Source organism: Oncorhynchus mykiss, chromosome 7 (assembly GCF_013265735.2).
Source record: "Oncorhynchus mykiss isolate Arlee chromosome 7, USDA_OmykA_1.1, whole genome shotgun sequence".
Lineage (NCBI taxonomy): Eukaryota > Metazoa > Chordata > Actinopteri > Salmoniformes > Salmonidae > Oncorhynchus > Oncorhynchus mykiss.
The window spans coordinates 38,089,541-38,110,056 of NC_048571.1; the positions used below are offsets into that span (position 1 = coordinate 38,089,541).

Consider the following 20,516-nt stretch of genomic DNA (forward strand, 5'->3'; position numbering starts at 1 on the left):
GGGGCTGGGGTGGTGGGTGGGAAAACCCTGGTGGTGTGTCAGGGCAGCCTGCAGAGTGTGTTTAATCTGTCTGTGTGTGTTCCGTGTGTGGTCCTTGCTACTGTGTCTCGGCTCAGATAAGTTCTGACTTAAAGTGGTGCTGTTGATTCGCTGACATAGAGAGAGCTTGCCTGCTTGGTCACAGAACATGAATCATTTAGTCACCAGAGCAGAGCTGGAAATGTCAAGTCTCATCACGACGCAACATACCTCAGTGGCCCAGCAACCACGCTGTCTACATTACACCAACCTGAGTTAAGAGTTTAAGAGGAGGAGGAAGCCTTGAGTAAAGAGAAACTGAGATTTGGATACCGCAGCAGCAGGGGTTGTTCGTGAAGGATGGGAGAGACACGGATACTATTAAGAATCAATCCTATGACTGGGATGAGAAAATGAAGACATAACATAACAAAGCTTAATTTACAGAGCCAAGAGACACTAGTCTCTCCATTCATCTTACTCTCTTGAGTCTTTAAGTTAAGTTAAGCTTATTGAAAACAGTTTTGAAGTAAAACTGTGACTGACTCGATTATTAATGAGCATTATTTACTTGGTCAAACAGTTCCTGTAATTCCAGTTTCATTCCTTATCTGAGTTTCCCAGAAACAGTAATCGGCTTTCTCACATAGGGAAAAAAAGAGGGCTGACTCGACCTTGACTGTCAAGTGGGAGACCACATGAGCAAAACTTATTTTGTAGTGTTTCCATTCCTCTCGGGACAGTTTCCTGGACAGAGATTAAGACTAGTCCTGGATTAAACACAATTCTGAATAGCCATTTTAGTCCAGGTCTAGGCGTTATCTGTGTCTGTGAAACTGCCCAGGGTTGACTTGAATACATTCTATTTCTGTGTTTTGTGTGTTCAGCAAATACAGGCCCAAACTTACCAATAAAGCAGCACAGGGGCGTCACGCACCCATTATTGTAGAGGTGGCACGAGGTACATGAGGATGGAGGAAGTTGGAGAATTTTGCAAACACCTGAAATGGCTTTTTCATGCAATCTAGTGCCATAATCATTATGCCTAATTCTGTTTTTTTTTATGTAAAAAAGTAAAGTATATTGTTCAGCATAGGTTATCTAAGCATACCTTTACCTGTTCAATTGTAATTTTAATGAGGGTGTCATTCTGACTGTTGTAAATACCACATCTCAATATACAGTGCCTTGCGAAAGTATTCGGCCCCCTTGAACTTTGCGACCTTTTGCTACATTTCAGGCTTCAAAGGCTTTTGTGAAGAATCAACAACAAGTGGGACACAATCATGAAGTGGAACGACATTTATTGGATATTTCAAACTTGTTTAACAAATCAAAAACTGAAAAATTGGGCGTGCAAAATTATTCAGCCCCTTTACTTTCAGTGCAGCAAACTCTCTCCAGAAGTTCAGTGAGGATCTCTGAATGATCCAATGTTGACCTAAATGACTAATGATGATAAATACAATCCACCTGTCTGTAATCAAGTCTCCGTATAAATGCACTTGCACTGTGATAGTCTCAGAGGTCCGTTAAAAGCGCAGAGAGCATCATGAAGAACAAGGAACACACCAGGCAGGTCCGAGATACTGTTGTGAAGAAGTTTAAAGCCGGATTTGGATACAAAAAGATTTCCCAAGCTTTAAACATCCCAAGGAGCACTGTGCAAGCGATACTATTGAAATGGAAGGAGTATCAGACCACTGCAAATCTACCAAGACCTGGCCGTCCCTCTAAACTTTCAGCTCATACAAGGAGAAGACTGATCAGAGATGCAGCCAAGAGGCCCATGATCACTCTGGATGAACTGCAGAGATCTACAGCTGAGGTGGGAGACTCTGTCCATAGGACAACAATCAGTCGTATATTGCACAAATCTGGCCTTTATGGAAGAGTGGCAAGAAGAAAGCCATTTCTTAAAGATATCCATAAAAAGTGTTGTTTAAAGTATGCCACAAGCCACCTGGGAGACACACCAAACATGTGGAAGAAGGTGCTCTGGTCAGATGAAACCAAAATTGAAGTTTTTGGCAACAATGCAAAACGTTATGTTTGGCGTAAAAGCAACACAGCTCATCACCCTGAACACACCATACCCACTGTCAAACATGGTGGTGGCAGCATCATGGTTTGGGCCTGCTTTTCTTCAGCAGGGACAGGGAAGATGGTTAAAATTGATGGGAAGATGGATGGAGCCAAATACAGGACCATTCTGGAAGAAAACCTGATGGAGTCTGCAAAAGACCTGAGACTGGGACGGAGATTTGTCTTCCAACAAGACAATGATCCAAAACATAAAGCAAAATCTACATTGGAATGGTTCAAAAATAAACATATCCAGGTGTTAGAATGGCCAAGTCAAAGTCCAGACCTGAATCCAATCGAGAATATGTGGAAAGAACTGAAAACTGCTGTTCACAAATGCTCTCCATCCAACCTCACTGAGCTCGAGCTGTTTTGCAAGGAGGAATGGGAAAAAATGTCAGTCTCTCGATGTGCAAAACTGATAGAGACATACCCCAAGCGACTTACAGCTGTAATCGCAGCAAAAGGTGGCGCTACAAAGTATTAACTTAAGGGGGCTGAATAATTTTGCACGCCCAATTTTTCAGTTTTTGATTTGTTAAAAAAGTTTGAAATATCCAATAAATGTCGTTCCACTTCATGATTGTGTCCCACTTGTTGTTGATTCTTCACAAAAAAATACAGTTTTATATCTTTATGTTTGAAGCCTGAAATGTGGCAAAAGGTCGCAAAGTTCAAGGGGGCCGAATACTTTTGCAAGGCACTGTAGGCTACTGCACTAATATGCCTAGGATATTTATTCCAAATTTCAACACACTACATTGGATCATAACACACATCATACATTAAAGCAGAGAGCTCCTGTACATTTTGTAATTAATTCATTTATGTAATTTTTTTCCTACAATATTTTTGTTTTAAGATTGAATAATCAGTATAGCTAATTAATATCATTAGAATCCACCACAGCATTAATATTGAAGCTGGCAAGTCATTTTGTTTGTTTGGCTTGCTAGCTAACGTTAGCTGTTTTGATTTGAATGCCAGCCAGTCTCCGGAGGTTGAGAAGCAGAAAGCAAGACAGCAGAGGTGTGCAGTGATGAGGATCATAGAGAGGACAAAGTTATAAGGCTAGGTAGGTGGCTAGTATTACAGAGAAACAACGAAACATTTTTTTAAAAATTATTTATTCATCAACAAGGAATCAATAGGCTACATATCCTGATCAAATTAATTTGCAAACATACCTCAAGTCATGCCGATCACCGGGAGCTTAAATCAAATCAAACGCTGTATGTGTCAGTCTGCTACACTCTCTCTCCTCCTCCACTGGCGATACTGTCTGCATGCACTGCGTCCTGCAGAGCATACTCTGTGGTGCACCTTGGAAGGAACCACTTTACTAGGGACAATAGGTGAGGGTACTCCATTTCAGGCTATCAATCAAAGCCTGTGTGCCCCCTCCACAAAATACTGCTGACAGAAGAAGAAAAAAAAACATCTGAGGGGGCACGTGTCTTTGTGCCCCCAATGGGCATGACGCCTCTGACGCAGCACCATTTCGGCAGCAACATAGAATTATCCAACATACATCACAATAAACACTGTAAACTTCTTAATTAACTTATTCGGAATCTTTATTACAAGATATTAGACTACTGTACAAATCAGTGAGATAATAGTACAGCACAGTACAACGTACGTCATATTAAGACTGTTCTGGAGGATAGTCATTCCAAGTGGTATAGGAGGTGTTCTAGAATACACAAGATCATCTTCAGAACATTGCCATGCATGCATGATTCCATTTCTGCCATGCATCAGTTGGTAATTCAGTGGTAAGAAAAAGCCCTGAACAATGGCAACAACAGAAGAATAACAAAATTGTTACAATTAAACGTATAGAAAGCACAACATAAGCAACCATGTTGTCTGGTTATCCCTCCTGATATTTGGCACACGTGATAATGCGCAATGCAATAGAAATAGTTAATAAATAGGGAGTGTGTACAGTTATATTTAACAATCCAGACTTTAGGCCTTTTGGTGCCTTACAAACCAGTGATGTACAGTACTGTATAATGTGTATACATGACTCTATAGATGCAAAGGATGGTAACAAAAACTGATCAGGCGACATCAAAATTTATAAGAAGTAAAAAAAGGAAAAGATCACTTCATTAATTCTGTCATCATAATTCTCTACATACAAAACTGTCCCTCAGTCAGGCCTTGAGCACTGCAAAAAACTTCTCCAAAGGCTTAATAAATAAGGTCTCTTTATACAGACACATTACGTTAGATTACAACAAACCATTTCACTGCTTATTTTCTCCGCTGTGCAACAAAACGTTAGCCTGGTCTCAGATCTGTTCATGCCATCTTGCCAGGTCCATATCACGACCAATTGTCACGCCAAAAATGACAATTCCACAAGGAGTTGACAAGAGAGCAGAAACCGACTGGCACCCAGGCTAACAGAACGTGGGGCTGCAGATGTAGGGATCTTAATTTGAGCCAGTTTGCTACAGCAGGAAAATAATCTTGCAGCAACAGGAAATGTGAATTATTATGTGGATCATAATTAATGGACATTTGTAGGGTTTGATGCATTTCTCATAAGGGAAATCATGCCTGAAATTTCAAAGTGGAAATGACTAACTTCAGATGCCTTTTTAAACCTCACATACACTACAAGTTTTACTGCAACAGGGTGATCAAATTAAGATCCTACATCTGCACCATTTCTTATTTACAAGTTATTTATATTATTTATTTGTTTGCACTCGTCATCAGAAGAATCAAGAGCAGAAAGAATGGTAATGTAATATCATGTGGTTTGATTGATATAAGAGTGTGTGTGTGTGCTTTAGTTTATAAGATAATTTCTATAGTTTGTTCCCTGATTTCTGCGTTTGTTCGACAGCATTGTCTTCCTCCATCAGCATCCTCTCCTGGTCACATGGTTTAGACCCTCCTCCTTGATAGCTATCCCCCTCCGGCAGGGTTTTGATCCATCCCTACTCTAATACACCTAATGCTACGAATTAGCTGCTACCCAGGACCATGAAAAGACAGTTTTCAGACTGCTACATTTGTTGGTCAACCTGCTTAGGAGTTATATACGACCAATAATTGACTAGTGTAAAATGTGTAGGGCTGAAGCAAAAGCCTGCTGCTCACCCAGTAGCTCTCTGGGTAGAAGGCTGGTCATCCCCCGTTTTAGACAAGCTCTATGGGCATAAACCCTGGCATGACAGCATTCACCTGGGCGTCTGTATCCATCACCGTCTCGGTCTCCGTGTTCGTCTCCATCTCCATCTCTTGTCTTGGCTGCTTCCCCATCCTGCCAGTATAAGTCCCAGGAGATCACCATCATGAGGACTGGGAGAGGGTCTAGAAGTGCTTGCTGCCATATGGGATGAAAGTGCTTATATACAGTGTCTTTGGATTAAAACTGTTGATTTCGAATAGAAAATGAGAATCAATGTCTTTCGGGGGGGGGGGGGGGGGGGCGGGGGTGGTGTGTTTAAGCCTCCGTCTGTGTTTTCTCTGTCCCGTTTTTCTGCGCCTCGTCAACGCCGCTCTCATCCTCGACGACTGTGAAGAACACGAGGGAGATGATGAGGAGGAGGCGGTTTGGCACATTATCACATCTAAGAATCTAATCTTTAACTGGTATGAATACACGGAACTCATGCACTAGGCAACAGCACTGCACGGAAGTAGAAAGAGAGAAAGACAAAGAGAAAGATGGTGTGTGTGCATTTGCGCATGTAATACATGAGTTGTATGTAACACACACACACACACGAATAAGGCACACACAGAATACATTCTACAATCCTATAGAATCGCATCATGTGGAAAATTCAGTGGAACAGCATGGCAACACTTAGCCAAGTAAAACTCAAATCCACGATGCGTTCTATTATTTGAGTGCTGAAATACATCGTTTTTTTAAATAAAAACTACATTTTATGTGACGTCTGAGCTCCTGTCCGCACACACTAGTCGCCGGTCAACTCGGTGATGTCAAGTACATTGTGGAGTTGAGTTTTACACATGGACCTAGAGGCATTTCACAGCAGAACGCACGCACTGCGCATCCAAACTTGTGTTGCAATGCGAACAGAATTCTTAAAAGCCATTACCCCATACCATATTCATCAGAATAAACTTCCCATTGAATTGCCGATAGCCTACCATTATTTCCCATCCAATGTTGAGTATATGGACAATGGAGACACAACTGAAAATACTTTGGTCATGGTTACCTCGTTTGCTTCTGCCTATCTGTCCAAGTTTGGGCGGGCGTTTGCCCCCCTGCGAGCCGCTGAAGAAGTTGTTGGTGTCTTGGAGGCGACAGGTGAAGGAAAGGTGTCCCTCATCGTCCTCATTTCCATAATGACTCATTTCGTCTTGTAGTACTTCCGACATTTCCAACTGCGTCTCAATAACCAACCAAGGTGCACAAACCAAAATATGACGCTCTGCTCGACCTTAGGACCACTACCGTGGCGTTATAACAGCCTGTAACCGCTTATAACGCGGGAGAAAAACGATATAACCTAGGCTACTATCTGGCTGTCCAGTCCTGCTGTCTGTTTACCTCGAAGGCATGTGTCTCCTCTAGTGCGCAACCAAACGGATTGATCCAAATATATTCCTCAATTTCACCTTCCGGAAAGCTTCGGCAACATTATTCAAATTTTCCAATGGGTTCCGCCGTGCGTATTGCTTTGGAAATGCCGGGAGCATGTAGATATTGCTGCGGTGCTACGCCTTATTCTATGATTTCGAGCGGCTAGACCGTCGCACGGAAAATCTAAAGAAGAAATGCAAATTAGGGAGAGATGCAAAACACGGCTCTCAGGGAAACGAGGCGGTGGGAGGGAGCGAGAGAGAGACAGAGAGAGACAGAGCTGAGCGTCTTCTGCAGCCCATATCAGATACAGAACAGAGAAGATTCCAGTTTGTCCTGACAGGCTGATGTTCCATCTGCCCGCTGGGATCTAGCTGAAATCCAAATTACACTAGAATAGTATTTTATTATAGGCTAAGGTCGACTGGAAGACTAAATATTGAGATATTTTTTATTCAATATTCATTCATTCAATATTATTGCATGTTCATCAACCTATTAAAGGAACAAAAGCAGGATAATTCTCATCTTGGACATTTTAAAAGGAAATTTAAGTCCAATATAGGCTTTTTCTCCAGAGAATTTTAAAGATATTTTTGGCTGATTTTAAAGTCTAATGTTGAGTTGATGTATAGGTCCAGTCACTGTATTTTGCCCAATATTGACTGATGGTCTATCAACCTGGACTTAGGGGTAGACATGTCATAGGAAATGCAAATCCGGGACACTCCAATTAGTATGGTGTGATACCTTTCGTATGGTATGTATACATTTAGGGATGTCCATCATCCATTTCATATATTTTATATTTTACAAATTCTAATTCATATGATATGTTGCAAATTGCAATTCATACAATATGTTATGAATTTGCAAAAAGGTATGACATGTAACGAATTCAATGTTTTTGTGATTAATGATAGCTTGGTGGCTAACACTACTGTTAGGGTTAGGGATTAAGGTTAGGGTTAGGCGTTAGGTTAAAGGGTTAATGTTAGGCTTAGGGAAAGGGTTAGCTGAAATACCAAGTAGTAGCAAAGTAGCTAAAAAGTAGTGAGTAGTTGCTAATTAGCTAAAATGCTAAAGTTGAAGTTCAAACCTTTGGGTTGCCATACATTTGCATTATACACCCACCCAGCCACACTGACCAACCACCCTACTTTCATTTTTTGAGCTAACTGTCTTATGTATCCATACCAAACGTAACATATCATACTCATTTGAGTGTCTCGTAATTACATTTACTATGTTACGTCTAGTCTATGAGACCAGGCTGATTTTTTTTCTAGCTGGCATGCCTTGTAATGCCTGTGTTACAGCAGTGTTGTTATGGATACACCCACCTAGTAGACAAGCATGAAGCCTCACCAGAGCATGGCAGTGTTTTCATATGAATTGGGACATAATGCCCCTTAAGACTTTTACACCTATAATTTGTTTTGTTGTTCTGTTCTGAATTCCCATATGTGACCCGATTCAGGAAACTAGGCGGATGTTGTAAGTCACGACTTCACAGGAGACCTGTTTGAACATAAACATTAACATGTTTTTTGGCAGGAATGCCTTCTCGAACATGTGAACGTTCATGTGCCTTATCAAACTTGTATGCCATCTGTAAAAATGAATACAATTGTTAAATTGCGAGCCTAGTTGGTTTAGCCACAGAAAAAGTGAGCAACCTTCCAGCTAGCCATGATTGGCAGAGATAATAAGTGGACTGGACATGATGAGAGAAGAGTTTGTATTGGTCTGCCATAGAGCATGCATCTGTCTATTGGAGCTGATCAGTATGTTGAGGTAAGTGTCAAACACATAAAAAAATAAAAAAATGTATTGCGTAGTAAAATTGCATAAACCTAATGTCAAGTTAAAGTGTACTGTTAGCTATATTAGTTCGAATCCCCGAGCTGACAAGGTACAAATCTGTCGTTCTGCCCCTGAACGAGGCAGTTAACCCACTGTTCCTAGGCCGTCATTGAAAATAAGAATTTGTTCTTAACTGACTTGCCTAGTTAAATAAAGGTAAAATAGAAATAGAAAAGATAGTCTAGCTTGCTACATTTTCAGATATTACACATTTCTAATTTTGACATTTGCTTGAGTAATGTAAACTCACTCACTTTTGTACATCGCCTTGGTCCGTACAATTGATCTTATTTTAGCTCCCCAAAAACGTAATACTTCTAGATCAACTGTAATGTCAATACCATTGTAAAGCACAATTTCTCCCCTTTCCAACATGATCAATTACATGATCCCCACGCTGCCGTCGGGTCTTTTTTTTAAATGGCGGGTGGGGAAGCGAAACTAATGGGTGATGGAGAGATGTTGTGTGGGAAAATTGCTTCTTTTTTTTCCACTCGATCTGTCCAACTTATCGCCTCTAAAATGTAAATAAAACACTATAATTTGAATCAGGTTTTTAGGGCGTTGCTAAAGTGATCTTAGAAGTAAACAGCGGCTTTGAGAATGATGATCGCATGCAATGATGACACAAAATGACTAGGTATACCCCCCTTACGCCCGTCACTGTCCATTTCTTGTTTTTAAAGATTGAGAGAAGTGCTACACCTGGTGGAGAGAGATTGTAAGACATAAATAGTAGCTTAATGCGTGCTGTACGTTACGGCATGACACGTCACGATGTAACAGAGGGTCAGTTCTCAACTTTTCTCCAATACTATAGAGCTATTACCATGTCGATCAACGCTTGAATAGAAACCTAGTTCACACCCCCGATTTTGAAGTCAACACAGTCGCTACAGTCCCATTAGTTTTCTTTGTAGCCTCGTTTGAATGTTGCGGTTGCGCACATTTGTACGGAATGGGGTGAGTTTACATTAGTTATAGCCATTGAACCTGGTTGGTTAGCTACCTGCAGATTCATGCAGGGTAGTAATGTCATGAGTTGTGATTATAGTCCATTGATAAACTAGCTAGCTAGCTACATGTCTTAACAAAAGACTCCACTCTAATTTTGACAAAGTATTTTCAAGTTAGTGTACTGTTAGCTAGCTAGCTGACGTTAGTTGGCTGGTTCGCTAACTAACGTTACGTCATGCATTGGGATTTATTGTTTACCAAGCTAGCTATCTAGCTACATTTCTTAACAAAAATATGTTAAATATGTCCGGTGTCAGTAAACGTTGGCAACAAAGCATAATTCAATTCTTGCCAGCAGCACTGTTAAGGTCACCAATGCTCTGGATAAAATAAAAACTGCCTAACCAGCTCTGATAGTGGCAGAGTGGGGTGTTCTCTCATCATGTGTCTGGAAGTAGCTAGCCGGCTGTTAGACAGTTAGCTTGGGTGCTTGACTGTCGTTGTGAGGTCAGAGCTTTCAGAACAACCCTACGGTGCATGTACACTAGATAGCAATAAATTGCAGCGTGTCGCTTGTGACGTTATCAGGGATATTATACTTTAGTAATCCACAATGACCTGGTGATGAAAAGGTCAAATAATTACATTGTCTTCCATATTCCTACAAATACCTTGTAACTGGAGATTCCTTTCCAAACGATTGCCTACAGTTAACATCTAGGGCACTGCAAGGTTGGGTGACCAGGGGTATCTGGGACTGCCTCCTGGAGGAATACAGGTGTGTGAAGGCTACCTGTGTCCTGCATAACTTGATGAGGATGGACATGAGGACAAGCAGGGGATCTGCAGCTTGCCAACGTGTTCCAGAGGAGAAGTCTGCTGCTCTGCAGGATGTTTCAAGGATGGGGTCCAACAACGCAGCAAGAGAGGCTATTCGTGTACGGGAGATCTTCACCTCCTATTTCTTCGAAGAAGGTGCTGTTCCCTGGCAACACCATAGACTACACTATGCACAACGAAAGGCTCTTTTAAGAGACATTCACATTGCAATAAGAGTATTCTTCCATTTACTTAGCTATGACAACTGCATTTATTCAATTCCCAGTTTCTCTCCCTTTGATTTCTACTTCTCAGGTGAGGGTGCTGTTTAGGTAAGGGTGTGATGTCTGTACAAAAACAAAACAGGCTATTTTAAAATCACCCATATTGAAAAAGTGTAGAACAATTAGGCACCCTATAACCCACACCTACACACTGATGTAGCAATCTGATTGATTCAGGTGTATAACTGTGGCTCATTCCACCGTAAAAGAATAGGCAAGAGGTCCAACCAAGGAGAATAGTAAGACACTTAATTATTTCTAGAAGTACACTTTATTGTTTGTTCTCGTGTGTCCGTTCATGTTTTTCAGCATGTCCACTTAGTGTGGACACCAGGTGAGGCCACACACAGAGATTCCTGTTGAACACTGTCTCTTTAACTACCTTGTTTTCTCAATAACAGTCTCTCTCCTTCACTTCACCCCTCTCTCCTCTTCTCCCTAAATCCTCTAGGTCATATCAGCTGTGTCGGTGAACCCTTCCCGCATCTGAACTGGCTACATAGAGGGCACAGCATGATCAGAGGTGAGGTCAACAGGAAGTATTGTTAAAGAGATGTTTTACATTGAAATACAGATAAAGATGCAGTAGTCCCAGAGTTAATGATCCAAGGTCAGTTTTGCATTTCACCTCCTGATTATTATGATGATTAACAATGTTAGTATAAAAACTAAAAACACAAGGCTTAAACATACTCTCTCTCCCCCTCCATCGGTCTCTCGTCTGCAGATATTTTTTGATGTGAGAGAGGATGCCAACCCTCAGTCCCATCATCTCCACCTCACACAGTTTAAAGATAATCTTCAAGCTAACTAGATACACTATGTAATTGTGATGAACTGAGAGAATATTTGGGTAGCACTGTGATTCTTTGAGCATATGCTGCCTTCCCTGCTCCTATGTCCTTAACTATTTCCTTTTCTGTCTTGTACACCTCTCTCGCTACCTCCTCGTTCTTCCTCTGTTTTATAATGCACAACAGATGTGCATTGAAGTACAGATTGAACTTGTATTTATAATATTACAATTATAATATGTATAATGCATGTATTTATAACACTTGGATAATGAAGAGTTTCACATTCTCTACTGGTTGAAATTAAGTCTCTCATTTGATTAAATACTACACCTATCTTGTGTTTAGCAGATCAATGCAGATGAAGGACAGACATTGAGATGAACCGGTTTTAGAGTATTTACATGATGCATAGGAAGTGTAGTGTACTGTTTTTTAATATGAAATATGAATATGAATATGAATATTTTTTAATATGAATTACAAATCAGCCTTTAACTAGTTAAATCCTGTTTGTAGTCTATTGGTTACAATGTGTAACCATTGATGTGCCAGGACCAAGATTGGTAAACACTGTTGAAGTGTATAATTGTAATACATACATGCAGACACAGCATAATTCAAAGACTGGAATTTGGATATGACTAAAAAAGAATCTCAAAGACATTCATAGCTGAATTTCACCTTTATTTGCCAAGGTAGAGTACATGATCAGTGAATATATTAAATGTACAGGCTACAATGTGGGGATCTCATGCATGGTAATAACTACAACTTGCATCCTTGGCACAGAGTTATATTATATTGTACTCAATCCATAGGCTTCATTAATGTCATTCAGACTGTTTTGAAGTTGATACAACTAGCTATGATAGCTGAGGTTCATAGCTAGGTTCTGACCTAATACGTACACCAAATGTTTGGGTCCATACACAGATCGGCTAGATAGCTAGCTACACATCCACAGGCATACAGGTATTTTTATCCTCCACTGCACAATAAGCTAGAACATAGCTAACTACGTTATTTCATCTATCTGCATTGCATGGCAAATATCAGTCAGGCAAGCTTACAAAATCGTACATTCAATTTGCAGTAAATGCTTTAGCTAGCTAGATTCTTTACATCAATTGTTAGGCTAGACAGATGAAATTCTTAACAACACTTTTTCCGGACAAAAACTAGTTCATAGCATCCGCCGTGGAGCCCAGTTTCATAATATTACAATATGTCCCAGCTGCTTGCCATAATTTTGAAGTAATCACAAAAAGACAGGCCTTATTTTAGGGCATTTTTCACCCTGCCAGCTCCTATTAGTTCTATTGAGCACCGTGGAACCAACTTGCCTTCCGAACATTCTATTCCCAGCCCATTGTTCTACGTCACAATGCCTGCTTCGCTATTGCTGGCACTGAGACCTGCCCACATTGAACTCAGAGGCTTACCTCAGGTGATTCATTATTAAAAAGGTTACAACTACTTTGTGAGCAAGCTCACTGTTCGCCTGGGTACACATTTTTGTGACCCACTGAGTAAATGATGACTGGCGCATAGCCATCAAATGTTAAACATTCTATGGTCATGGTTAACCATCTTCTTTTCAGAAAAAGGTGTAAACCTGAACAAAAGGCATATCGCTGTCCTCTTTTTCAAGATGTGGCCGATTTAAACAGCCAGAAGATGTTTCTTAAATTAAGAAAAAAACTTTTTTTTTTAACGATTTGTTGTTTCTAAATGGCTGCTGGGGAATTTGATATGCGTCTAAATATGTTTGTTTGTATGCATCAAATTGAGCAAATGCTACGCAGTTTCACTGAGTTGCAAACCAAATGGATAGGTCTAGCTCATTGATTTGCAGATTTGATTGAGTTGCTACCTCAGATTATGAACCTAACAAGTGTTACGAATGAGTAATGTAGTACCCACAGAAGGCCACAGGGAGGAGGAAGAGAGCTATAAACCCATACTGTTTTTTGCCTTAAAAACCCTAACCCTAAATCCTAACCCTGACTTGTAACACAATGCACCTATAGCTGTAATGGTACCATTTTTTCTAACCCAAAACTTAACCCTAACCCTGATTGAAATAATATAGCATGCAACAAAATCCTATATGTCCCATGATATATATAAATAGTATTAGGCCTGTGTTGGTTTTGGGAGAGAAAAAGTATATATATAATAGCAAGTTTTGAAACCCGGACAAATAATCACTAGTCAGATGCGCAAACCTCAACTCTAGTATACATGCATTATGTAACCATCTTAATACCTCATTTAACAATAACAGAAAACACAAAAGACTGCCTCTTCAACAGCCTGCGAAAAATTCAATCATGCAACCCTCGCAGTTAACAAATTAACATGCCCTTCACTTGCACGAGAAGACAGAGTGATCGCTGCCGCTGACAGCATGAGCTTTTGGCAGGGCTTGTTGAGTTGGCTACTTGTGCGAGAAGGCAGAGCGGCTAGATTATGTTGGTTGATGAATTTGACAATGAGAATGTGACAATGAATATAATAGGAAAAGTAAACTGCCTGTAGATCAGGCCCTGAAGCCAGGATATGCATATAGTTGGTACCATTGAAAAGAGAACACTTTGAAGTTTGTAGAAATGTTAAAATAATGCTATAATAATATAGCACAATAGATATGGTAGGAGATAATCCAAAGAAAAACCAACCATAATTGTTTTATTGAGAGAGAGAGAGACCATGCAAGAGAAAAGACATATTGAAAATCATCTCCCTGATGCAATTCCAATGGCTGCCACAAGGTGTCAGCAGTCTATGTTAAAGGTTTCAGGCTTGTTACTTCAAAAACACATAAGAAATAACGGTTTTAGTAGAAGGACACAGTCTTGGAAATTTGTGTTTGCAATCGTCTTGAAGGAATTACGCACCTGCTAAAATTGATTTCCTATTGAACATACTTCTTTCCGAAATAAATATTGTAGTTTGATTAGATTTTATTGTATTTGAGGAGTAAATAGAAATGTATTTTGACTTGTTGAAACAAAGTTTAGGGGTAGATTTTCGGATTCCTTTCTCTGCAAATTGAACGAGTGGATTACTCAAAATCGATGGCGCCAACTAACAGACTTTTTGGGATATAATGAAGGATTTTATCTAACAAAACGACACTATATGTTATAGCTGGGACCCTTTGGATGTCAAATTAGAGGAAGATTTTCAAACAGTATGTGAGTATTTAATCGTTATATGTGAATGTATGAAACCTGTGCCGGTGGAAAAATATTTTGATGTGGGGCGCTGTCCTCAAACAATTGTGTGTACCTACATTTTTAAAATCCATAATATTTATGATTATTTATTTCAATTGCGCGCCCTCCAGTTTCACCGGAATTTGTCCGGCTAGCTGGACACCGATCCTCAAACCTCCAGACTAACTTCAATGCCATACAACTCTCCTTCCGTGGCCTCCAACTGCTCTTAAATGCAAGTAAACTAAATACATTTTCTTCAACCGATCGCTGCTCGTACCTGCCCGCCCGTGAAGCATCACTACTCTGGACGTTTCTTGCTAAGAATATGTGGACAACTACAAATACCTAGGTGTCTGGCTAGACTGTAAACTCTCCTTCCAGACTCACATTAAGCATCGCCAATCCAAAAATAAATCTAGAATCGGCTTTCTATTTCGCAACAAAGCATCCTTCACTCATGCTGCCGAACATTCCCACGTAAAACTGACTATCCTACCGATCCTCGACTTCGGCGATGTCATTTACAAAATAGCCTCCAACACTCTACTCAGTAAATTGGATGTAGTCTATCACAGTGCCAACTGTTTTGTCACCAAAGCCCCCATATACTACCCACCACTGGAACCTGTATGCTTTCGTTGGCTGGCCCTTGCTTCATATTCGTCGCCAAACCCACTGGCTCCAGGTCATCTATAAGTCTTTGCTAGGTAAAGCCCCGCCTTATCTCAGCTCACTGGTCACCATAGCAGCACCCACCCGTAGCATGGGTAGCCCGTAGCACCCCCAAATCCAACTTTCCTTCCAGTTCTCTGCTGCCAATGACTGGAACTAATTACAAAAATCACTGAAGCTGGAGACTCATATCTCACTCACTAACTTTAAACATCAGCTGTCAGAGCAGCTTAGAGATCATTGCACCTGTACACAGCCCATCTGTAAATAGCCCACCCAACTACCTCATCCCCATATTGTTTTTTTTGTTGCTTCTTTGCACCCCAGTATCTCTACTTGCACATTCATCTTCTGCACATCTATCCCTTCAGTGTTTAATTGCTAAATTGTAATTATTTTGCCACTATGGCCTATTTATTGCCTTACCTCTCTAATCTTACTTCATTTGCACACACTGTATATATACTTTTTCTATTGTGTTATTGACTGTAAATGAATCTGTTAAAAATGCTGTTTCAGTCCTTCCTCTTGCATTAGCAGTGTGGAAAGGGACAGAAAAAGCGTGTGCGGGAGTTCTTCTGTGAGACCGAAGGGGTGTGGGAGCTGGGGGGCTGTCAGCTATAGTATGCAGTAAACTAACGATTGGCCCGGGGCATTCGTTTTGCATAATATAGGGTATATAGGGTAGCCCTACCGGTCGCCATATTATAGAATGCAAAACCAAAGATACGCCCCCGCACGTCCCTATGGGCTTTAGAGATGCCTGGCGCTGGCACGTTGCCTCCAGAGGAGCCGGTGCAGGTATGTAGCCTAGTATTTGTTTGGTGTAATCTCAATCAACCCGAAATCTGTTCCTTTTGAATGACCTTAATGTTTTCCCCAACAGGACTCAGTGTTTGTGTTCTTGCAGATTATATGTTTCAAGGCGCAAAACCTGCATTGCCTGATGCACACTGCCGGGTGCACCCTGACACCTCTCTGGAGTGAGCAACACATCAGCAGTTGTACCATTTGCATATCTTCAGTGGTCCACTGCTATTGATTGTACACATTGGCACAAACAACGTAGCTCAAGGGGATTCTCCTTACGACATTATCAGGAGGATGCGGGAACTGATCATTGGAGTTAGGGAGTATCGGTATGAAGTAAAGTTTGCCGTTTGCTCCATTCTACCCCAGCCGAAGGACAATGCTACCACTAAACGTGTAGTGAAGGAAACAAAACAGCATTTTGGGGCATCTGTCACATGAAAACGATGGTGTAATTTATTTTAGAACTAATAGATCATTTCTGAGGCACTCACAACCCAATCACACACTTTATAGCAGTGACCAGCTTCATCTGAATTGTCACGGCAAGGGTAGGCTTTTTGATTATTTGCAGCGTTTTTTGTTTCATGAGGTAGGTTAGTCAGGGCAAGTTTAGATAGTTTATTTCTGTTATTTTCTTTGCATTTATTTTTTGAGTTGCCTCAGATTTTTTTTATTTGACCTTACATTGATTTGAGGTTTTAATTGTGCTATCCGGTGTTTATGTTTCTTGTTGTTTTCCAAACATTGAAATGCCCCAAATCCCTTTGTTCATGTGATGCCGTTCACTTGAATATGAGAACTGTTGCACTTTGTCAATTTATGAAACGTTTACAAACACTGTTTATTGGCTTCTGCTGTGTTTTTGCCAAACATTAAAATGCACCAAATTGCCTCCTTCTTGTGATGCTATTCACTTGAATTAGTGCAACTTCTGACAGGCTTATAGTGTAAGACATATTGCTATCAGTGCAATCCTTAATTGCATTTTTCCCATCGGGTTTACAACACAAGCATGCTACATACATTCCCCCCCCCCCATGTGATTTCTGAAATTCTCCCAACCATGAACATTAATAAATATGCCTGTCTAAGAATGAACGAGACGCCCTGACTATATGTTAGATTGCAGATATCTTTGGATGGTTGTAAAACCGTGTATCTAAGCTACTCGGGATGTGGTCGACCGTCAATTTTACTTCATGAGAAAGTTTTGTTATATTGTTATATAAGTTGGTGATATTGCATGCTAATAGCATGCCTAATGAAATGCATGCACTTGCGTGCAGTCGGTTTCAACTCGAGCAAATCAAATGCATGTATCTGATTGGCTACCGTTCCCAGGTGGGAAACGTCCCGATGACGTGCCCTCTGGTCCTTGCCATCCTGCTATCCAGGTTCGTTGGGACGTCCCTATCCATTGAATTTGAGGGTTAATGTTAGCAAAGACAGGAGGTTTCTTTACGGGCACCCCACTTAAAAGTGTCAATATGAGGTGACTGAATTAATGTTCAGGATTATTGATAATCGTTATTGAAATAGTAATTAAGTATCATTTCAATACATGCACGTGAATACAGGTAATAACACAAATTAAGGGTCATTCATTCACAGTAATCAGTTCAAAACTATTTCTGTAGCTGTGCAATAGCTCAACTCTAACACACATACAATGGAAATTAGACCTTTATTATGAATGATTTGGCTCTTAAAAGAGCCTTCGTTTTTGTAACAGAAAATTATGTTTAAGAAGGTTGCACCAACACTCATATTCTAGTGAATGTAATCACAAGAACAAAACGTTTTTTGGGGCATTTCAATATAACCCGCACTAGATAGTGAGAGGCAGACACAATATAAAAGTCATATTAACATAATATACTGTAAAGAGTATGATTAGCATGTCTTTGAGTTAACTACATTATGAACCTAAAAAAGTATATACATACAGTTGAAGTCGGAAGTTTACATACACTTAGGTTGGAGTCATTAAAACAAATTTTTCAACCACTCCACAAATTTCTTGTTAACAAACTTGTTTTGGCAAGTCGGTTAGGACATCTACTTTGTGCATGACACAAGTCATTTTTCCAACAATTGTTTACAGACAGATTATTTCACTTATAATTCACTGCATCACAATTCCAGTGGGTCAGAAGTTAACATACACTAAGTTGACTGTGCCTTTAAAAAGCTTGGAAAATTCCAGAAAATGATGTCATGGCTTTAGAAGCTTCTGATAGGCTAGTTGACATCATTTGAGTCAATTGGAGGTGTACCTGTGGATGTATTTCAAGGCCTACCTTCAAACTCAGTGCCTATTTCCTTGACATCATGGGAAAATCAAAAGACATCAGCCAATACCTCAGAAAACATATTGTAGACATCCACAAGTCTGGTTCATCTTTGGGAGCAATTTCCAAATGCCTGAAGGTACCACGTTCATCTGTACAAACAATAGTAGCCAAGTATAAATACCATGGGACCACGCAGCCGTCATACCGCTCAGAAGGAGATGCGTTCTGTCTAGAGATGAACGTACTTTGGTGTGAAAAGTGCAAATCAATCCCAGAACAACAGTAAAGGACCTTGTGAAGATGCTAAGCAAACAGGTACAAAAGTATCTATATCCACAGTAAAACGAGTCCTATATCGACATAACCTGAAAGGCCGCTCAAGGAACAAGCCACTGCTCCAAAACCGCCATACAAAAGCCGACTAAGATTTCCAACTGCACATGGGGACAAAGATCGTACTTTTTGGAGAAATGTCCTCTGGTCTGATGAAACAAAAATACAACTGTTTGGCCACAATGACCATCGTTATGTTTGGAGGAAAAGGTGGCGGCTTGCAAGCCGAAGAACACAATCCCAACCATGAATTACGGGGGTGCAGCATCATTTTGTGGGAGTGCTTTGCTGCAGGAGGGACTGGTGCACTTCAAAGTATATGGCATAATGAGGAATGAAAATATGTGGATATATTGAAGCAACATCTCAAGACATCAGTTGCTAGTTAAAGCTTGCTCGGAAATGGGTCTTCCAAATGGACAATGGCCCCAAGCATACTTCCAAAGTTGTAGCAAAATGGCTTAAGGACAACAAAGTCAAGGTATTGGAGTGGCCATCACATAGCCCTGATTTTCCTACAGAAAATGTGTGGGCAGAACTGAAATTGCGTGTGCGAGCAAGGAGGCCTACAAACCTGATTCAGTTACACTAGCTCTGTCAGGAGTGGGCCAAAATTCACCCAACTTATGGTGGGAAGCTGGTAGAATTGCTACCCAAAACGTTTGACCCAAATTAAACAATTTAAAGGCAATGCTACCAAATACTAATTGAGTGCATGTAAAACTTATGACCCACTGGGAATGTGAGGAAAGAAATTAAAGATGAAATAGACCATTCTCTCTACTATTATTCTGACATTTCACATTCTTAAAATAAAGTGGTGATCCTAACTGGCCTAAGACAGGGAATTCTTAGTAGGATTAAATGTCAGGAATCGTGAAAAACTGAGTTTAAATGTATTTGGCCAAGGGGTATGTAAACTTCCGACTTCAACTGTACATACTTAATTAAACACAAATATATATATATACAGTCTTGTAAAAGAGTATGATTAGGGGGTGGGAATGGGAAGGTCTCTTAAAAGAGCCTTTGTTTTGGGTTTGGGAGAGCAACAGAGTTTCATATATTAGAATGCAAATCTAATCAAATGACTGAAGTTACATTTTATAAACGGGCATTCAAGTTTAACAAAGAGTTACATTGTAGGCTCCCTGTCTCATATCACTTTCCTGCAGTCCTAAAGCAGCTACGTTGTATTGACACAGAGTTATATATTATAACAAACACAATTCTATGAAATCCAGTCACAGCTGGTATTTTATCCACGTCACTTAAAATGGCTGCTCATCCACTTCCTCCACACTGGTCCAGAACCCACCATATTTGCCCATATCTACAGTAATCTGTTGTTTTTTTACTGACTCCCTGAAGGTCTTTTTGATTTTGTCTATCTTGTTTCTCTTTAAGTGCCTGCAGTCTAGTCTCTCTTATTTTGAACATGCGCTCACAATATATGGCTCTCTGTCCTTTAACTGATGCCCTAGATGTTTCAAGGACCTCAGCTTTCCTCTCAGGACCTAAGCTAGCCAACCATTCCCAAGAATGCTATCTCTAATACTATTATGCTTGTCCTAATCTTTAATCTTATTAATTGATAAATCCCTCTCACATGCAACGTTCGTTTTTGGAGCAGATTCTAACACTTTATTCTGCTCATCAGATACATTGTCATACCATCCATGCTTTAGGTGATCTGCGGTCAACCTACAGCACACTTTCACTAGACTAGCAAAAATTTGCTCTCATGCTTATTTTTTCATGTCATCAAA

The 20,516-nt window shown here is 40.3% G+C and overlaps 1 non-coding gene across 1 annotated transcript; it reads right to left on the minus strand.

Moving 5' to 3' along the window:
* Positions 1 to 3,662: 3,662 nt before the first annotated feature.
* Positions 3,663 to 6,982, minus strand: LOC110527706. The gene is made up of 2 exons (XR_005052575.1): positions 6,321 to 6,982; positions 3,663 to 5,643 (listed from the first exon to the last, which is right to left on the minus strand). It is a non-coding gene; the product is annotated as an uncharacterized LOC110527706 (transcript).
* Positions 6,983 to 20,516: the final 13,534 nt, after the last annotated feature.